The following is a 6,836-nucleotide window of genomic DNA, read 5'->3' as shown; positions in this document are numbered from 1 at the left end:
CTGCAGCAGCCTGAAAGCAGGCCGCAGGGCCCAGAAGCGCTGGACGGTGTCGTCTGGGTCAATGGCAAGACAGCAGTGAGGGGTCAAATGCAAAAAGAGAGCTGGCTTTAGGGACTCAATGATTCTTCAGGGGGCGCTACTGGCATATGGGGCAGGACTGACCTGTTAGTGTCCTCAGCCCCATTAAGTATCCAGTCCCAAGTCACTGGGCTGTCACAACACCACACCATCCCTACTTCCAGATGGAACCACCCCAGTGTCCCAGCAGCTGCCTCTGACCTGCTGTCCAGGTTGAGGGGCAAGCCTTCTGTGGCTTTTGGGTGGAGACCTGGTTCTTCTGGTCTGGACCCTCCTTCTCTATTGGGCATCCCAGAGGCTCTGTGTCTGCCTCTCTCACTAGCTGCTCAGGCATCCTAAAGGCCACACCCCAAAGGGGTAAGCACAGAGGCCAGGGCAGGACATCTGGTGAAGGAGAAGGGCCTTTGTTATCACACAGATCCAGGGCCAAGCTGCCTCTGCGTCTTGCACTGCGTTGACCGTGAGTCAGCACGTGACCACCCTGTGCTTGTTCTTTTTTTAAGCCCAGTGGACACCCCAAGTCATCCCGCTGTACCCAGGCACCCAAGTGAGCCTCCTTCCATGTTTATAAAAAGGAGCTTACTCCCCACCCCTGGCCTCATGAGGTTTGCCAGACCCACAGGAGGTACTTTATGTACATAAACCATCCCTGATTGCATGACCCAATTTTTGCAGGGCAAAAATTACACTCAGCTCTCAGATCTGGTGATTTTTGTTCAGAAGCCAATACATCAACAACATCATGAGAATTCGATGAATGTGCTTTGTCCATTGTAATGGACAAACTGTAAATGCTAGGTGGGTGTTAAAGGACGGGATGGGAGGACTGGGACCATGGGAAGAAGAGCAGGCAGGCTGCAGGAGAGGAAGGAGGAAGGAACCACAGGAGGGGGTGTGGCATGAGGCCGAAGGAAACCACAGGTATCTGTTGGGCAGGAAAGAGAAACCAGATACAGCTTCCTGGGCAATGGAACTTCAGAGACAAGCACAGAGTTTGCTGGCAACTCCAGGAGGCTGAAGCCACTGGTCCCGCAGCCTTTGGGGGTGAGTTTATCTGAGGACTGGCTGTTTGTCAGGGCTCGGGTCTCTTCCTTCTCTTGGCTGTTTACCTTCTTGTTACTTTCCTATTAACAGCACAGTCTGGAGAATGAAGGGAGCAGGAAGGGAGGCTCATTTCAGTCCATTTGGCTTCTTGTTTGATTATCTAAAGGACCGGATGGCTGCTGCAGAAAGTGGCTTCATCAAGGATGCGGTTGCAGGGCTCCAAACCCTCATGGGGAGTCAGGGGCAGGGCGGGTCATGGACTTACCCAGGATCACCGTCGGTGAGGGCAGGGCCAGCCTCCTGCTGTCCTGCTACAGCCCCCAGCCTCCCGGCCTGCTTCCATTCCTGACCTACTTCTCCCAGGATAATTGAGAAATGAGTGATGGGAGCTGCAGGCTTCCGCTGGTTGTCGAGAGCTGGGATGGCTGCTCATAAACTTCTACAGCGTCTGCACTTTCCTCTAAAACAACAGCACGGTCAGCCTTGTGCATGTTGTGTTGTATAAAAATGATCTCATTCTTGTTTTTTTTGGGCCACACTGCATGGCTTATGGGATCTTAGTTCCCTGACCTGAGATTGAACCCAAGCCCTCAGAAGTGAAAGCGTGGAATTCTAACCACTGGACCGCTAGAGATGTCCCAAAGACCAGTTTTCTTATTTGCAATGAGATTTGATTGCAAATAAGATAAAAAATGAGATGCTTTTATAAACTACAAGCCCGTTTCTTTTTTATGATAGGGCTCCATGGACCTAGCACTGCTACTGAATTGGCATGGGTGCCGCTAAGTGCTGCGCTCGTTCTTGCGATCTGTCTCGATCCCGTTCTGGAGCAGCGACCAAGCCCTGAGGGAGCCTCCTGCTGCAGACCGCCCTTTCAGTGAGGCTGTTTAGAGCCCCACAGAAACCGTGCCACCAGCCATGAAGCAGCGGTGCCTGAAGCAGAGAGCAGAGAGCCTGCGTCAGAGAGCAGAAGGCAAAGTTGCCTGCCTCCCCAGCTTGTGAGCTGTGTGGATTTGGGTCAAGCACTTAACCAGTCTGTGCCTCAGTTACTGCATCTAGCAAATGCAGGCAATGGTAGCTGCCCTCCTTAGGGAGACTGTGAAGACTAAGTGAGATGGTGCCTGGCAAGCACTTCACATGGTGCCTTGTTACTCTGTCCTCTTCCTTCTTTAGAAAAAGGGCCCTAGTGACCCTAGTGGAGAGTCAGGACCCTGCCCCATGAAAGAGGGACACATGCCTAACAAGAGCAAAGGGGCCTCTTTCATAAAGTCATAGGATGTCTGAACAGAAGGTCTGGGTGGATGCAACTTCTGGGAACCTAGACAGGAGTGAAGTCTTCCCTGGAGAGAATTTGCCCAGCAAGAAGCCCTGGAGCAGGAAAACTAGGATGACCAGACTAGTTGACCAAATGGCTCGAATTTCAAATCCTGCGTTCAGACTTGCCGAGGCATGACATCCTGACCAAAGAGAAGACTGACTGATCTCCGTGGAATCTAAGATAAAAATCTAAGATAAAACATGACACACGTGGGCACCAAACAGTTGGTATGTCTGTGGTTTCTGGGTTTCCCTCAGTAAGCCTCAAAGGCACCATCTTGGGGTATTGAGATGAATGTCAGGAGACCGGGGCCCCTCTGACATTGGGCCATCAGCACCAAAGTGGTAGCAGAGGCACCTGTGTCCATTTGCTCAGACTGCTATAATAAAGTCCCATGGACCAGGATGCTTAAACAACAGAAATTTCTTGTCTCATGTTCTGGTGGCTAGAAATGTGAAATTGAGGTGTGGACAGGGTTTGTTACTTCTAAGGGCGATAAGGGAATGGTCTGTTCCAGATCTCTCTGTCTTGTGGGTGGCCATCTTCCCCCATGTTTTTGTTTTTTTTTTTAAATTTTTCTTTTATTTAATTTATTTTTGACTGCTCTGGGTCTTTGTTTTTGTGCACAGGCTTTCTCTTGTTGTGGTGTGTGGGCTTCTCACTGCAGTGACTTTCTTACTGTCGCTCACCAGCTCTAGAGCTCGGGCTCAGTAGTTGTGGCCCACGGGCTTTAGTTGCTCTGTGGAATGTGGGATCTTCCTGGACCAGGGACTGAACCCATGTCATCTGCATTGACAGTTAACCACTGGACCACCAGGGACGTTTCCCCACCCCCTCCCCATGTCTGCATCATCTTCCTTTTGTGCATGTCTGTGTCCAGATTTCCCCTTCTTACAAGGACACCAGTCATATTGAATTAGGGCCCACCCTAATCATGTCACTTTAAATTAATTACCTGTTTAATGGCCCTATCTCCAAATACAGCCACATTCTGAGGTACTTGGGATGTAGGGATCCAGCATATGAATTCTGGGGCCAGTTCAACCCATTTCAGTCTTTTACCAACTGGTCTCAACTTCACCAGCAGAGAAATAATGGGTGAGCCTGTGGTTTCCCAGATTTCTCCCACTTTTAAGCAGATTAAGTTTCAGCCTAGAATTGTGCATTGACCTGCCAAATGCAACTGAATGTGTAACTTAGACCGTGTCATCTTTCCAGGTTAACATTTATTTATAAACCGCAGATAATAAAAATAACATCTGTTTGTCTCCCTCAGAACACTTAAGGTGTTCTGAGCCTTAAATTATGGATGCAGCAATTATGCCTTTCAGAACCAAGCAAATCAGTCCTTAGGACAGACGACTCAGGCAAACCAACCAGCACCACCACCAGCAGCACAAAACAAGCTTTCAGACCCACACGAGAAGACAAGATTGTAATGCCTCTGTGACAACATTGCTTTATTGATGCAAGGCAAGGCAAACTACATTAGATTCTATTGATTCTCTTGGAGATCTAATAATATGCTTTATTCAGATCTTATTCACATCCCTCTTCCTCCACAGGGCTGTCTCAGGAGCTGAAATGGGCCAGTTACAAACAGAATTGGTTCTGCTGTCATAGAAAACCACAGAAGCGTATGTGTTTGCAGACACAAAAGCTACCATGCTTTCTTTGGAAAACAAGGCACAGGTGAAAAAAAAAAAATCTCACTTCTAAACAGAATAGAAAGTATGGCTAACTTGAGATTTATTTGATTACAGTGTCTTTCTCCAGGCTAATCAGTTTTAAAACCCATTCCTATTGGTGCCGATGAGCCAATAAAAGATCCAGAAGAAAAGAAGCATTATATCAACTCAGAGAAACAAAGTCGTTTTTTTTTTTTTTAAGCATTGAATTAATGTTTACACCACTGAGTCAGATTATTTATACATAGGCTATAGGTTTTGCATCTTCAGAATTTGTTGGCACTTTAGAGTATGATAAATTGTACCTGACTGACCTGTGAAAAATCATCTCGAGAAAGATTTTTCCCCCTAGGAAAATATGGAAATAACACATGGTGTGTACAGCCAGAAACAGCGAAAGGAAAGGCAGGTTTTGAGCTGTCACAGTGGATGGTTAAGAATTTCAGCTTTGGGGCAGAAGTTTTGCTCAAGTCACATTACCTCAAAACCTCATCGTCTTCATCTCTAGACCAGGTTCCAAGCTCAGGGTTTTCTGTATACATTCAATGGGATAGGGACTTTCCTGTGGTCCAGTTATTAAGAATCCACCTGCCAATGCAGGGGCATAGGTTCGATCCCTGGTCAGGGAACTAAATCCCACATGCCATGGGGTGGCAAAGTCCCCATGCCACAACTAGAGAAGCCTGAACATTGGACAGCCAAAAAAATTCAGTGGGATAATTCATGCACAAAGTTCAACATTAACCTCCTAGAGGTCAAATAAGAATCCAGTAAATGCCAATGTCTTTATCATTATTAAAGGGAATCTTTTCATGCTTTATCTCTCATCTGGAAAAAAAAATCACAAAAAAGGATTAAATTTGTTGGGGGAAAAAAGGTGTATCTTGGGTCCCCCTTAGCACATGTGCACTCCATCCTTTCTAAAAAGTGAAGTTTGTAAGTTTACAGGTTTTAGGGAGAAAGGGAAGCAACCAGAATGCTCCTACATTACTGGTTTCCAAAAGATCACAGACCTTTTGGAAACTCTTTTGTGGCTCCTCAACAGTTAAACATGGATACAGCTCAGAAGCCCCACTCCTAGGTGTACACTCAGAAGTGAAAACATGCATTCATACAAAAACTTGTTCATAAATGTTCACTTCAGGATTGCTGAAGTGATTGCTCAGTCACGTCTGACTCTTTGCGACCCCATGGACTGTGGCCCACTGGGCTCCTCTATCCATGGGATTCTCCAGGCAAGAATACTGGAGTGGGTAGCCATGCCCTTCTCCAGGGGTTTCTCCCAATCCAGAGATCGAACCCGAGTCTCCTGCATTGCAGGCGAGTTCTTTATCCCTGAGCCACCTAGGAGGCCCTAGCCAAAAGATGGAAAGACACAGCTCAATTGTCTATCGACATGATAGATAAAATAGATTTTTAAAAAATGTTGAACAGCCATACCATGGATTTGGCAACAATAACACAAGCTACAAGTGGATCAACCCTGAAAATGATTCTAGTTGTGAAGAAATCAGTCACAAAGGGCTACGTACTGCATGACTTCATTCATATGAAACATCCAGAATAAACAACTCTATAGAGACAGAAAGTAATTAGTGATTGCCTGGGGCTGGGAGGGAGGGCAGGTATGGGGAGTGATTGCTAATGGAAGTAAGGTATTTTTGTTTGGTTTTGTTTATCTTAATATTTACTAATATTTGTTTGGCTGTGCCAGGTCTTAGTTGTGGCATTCCGGAGCTTCAGTCTTCATTGCAGCACTCAGGTTCCTTTTAATTGTGGCACGTGGGATCTAGTTCCCTTGTTCTCCAGGGATCAAACCTAGGTCCTTTGCATTGGGAGCACAGTCTCAGCCACTGGACCACCAGGAAAGTCCCCAGGGTTCCTTTTTGCAATGATGACAATTTTCTGGAATTAGATAGTGATGATGGTTGTACAGCTTTGTGAATAATCTCAAAAACACTGAACTGTACCTTCTAAAATGGTGAATTTTGTGGTTTACCAGTGGTATCTGGAAAAAAAACAGTGAATGGTTAATGTGGAAAAAAAGAAAATAAAGGCAATATTGTCGTTGTAGCACCCAGAGATAATCACTGCAAATGCTTTGACGTAGATCCTTCCAGACTGATGCAGATATATATATTTAAAAAAAAATAAAATAAAATGGTGTCATACTGTACATACTGTTGAATGAAAGTTTTGCTTTTTTTTGTACTACTGTCACTTTTCAATATTAAGAAATTGCCTCTCTAAACATAGGTGGCATCTGACTCTGAATCTTCTCAAATGTCTTGCCTTTTCACTTTCCTCTGCCAAACTGTGTTTCTTCTCTTTCCAGAGTTTTCTTAGGACTTTGCAGACAAATCTGTTCACCTTGGCTCACCAAAATGTGTTCAGTGCTTGCTGTCACAACTTGACCTATGTTACAAGCTCTGTCATTCATATCCATGATTTCAGTGGAATTGATCCCTAAATCCATATTTTTACCTTGACCTCTACCCTGTATACTAAACCTTTATCTCCAAATGCCTACTAGAAATTCCCACTTGGACATTCATCACTGACACTATCATAAGACTAAAATCGAACTCATTATACTTTTTAGTCCTCCGGCTGGGCACAGAGGAAGATGTGAACTATGAATTCTGAAATGGAGGTTCATGCCCAGACTTAACCTTTCTCGTTCAAGCCAAGCTTCTTACAAGCCATGA

At 45.5% G+C, this 6,836-nt stretch overlaps 1 long non-coding RNA gene across 1 annotated transcript; it reads left to right on the top strand.

Annotated features, from left to right (window-relative positions):
* Positions 1-1,020: 1,020 nt before the first annotated feature.
* LOC120869286 lies at positions 1,021-6,304 on the top strand. Its single transcript, XR_005722510.1, has 2 exons — positions 1,021-1,122; positions 4,006-6,304. It is a non-coding gene; the product is annotated as an uncharacterized LOC120869286 (long non-coding RNA).
* Positions 6,305-6,836: the final 532 nt, after the last annotated feature.

The sequence above is a fragment of the Oryx dammah genome, unplaced genomic scaffold (genome assembly GCF_014754425.2).
Source record: "Oryx dammah isolate SB20612 unplaced genomic scaffold, SCBI_Odam_1.1 HiC_scaffold_10, whole genome shotgun sequence".
Lineage (NCBI taxonomy): Eukaryota > Metazoa > Chordata > Mammalia > Artiodactyla > Bovidae > Oryx > Oryx dammah.
This window is presented reverse-complemented; position numbering and strand designations above follow the sequence as displayed.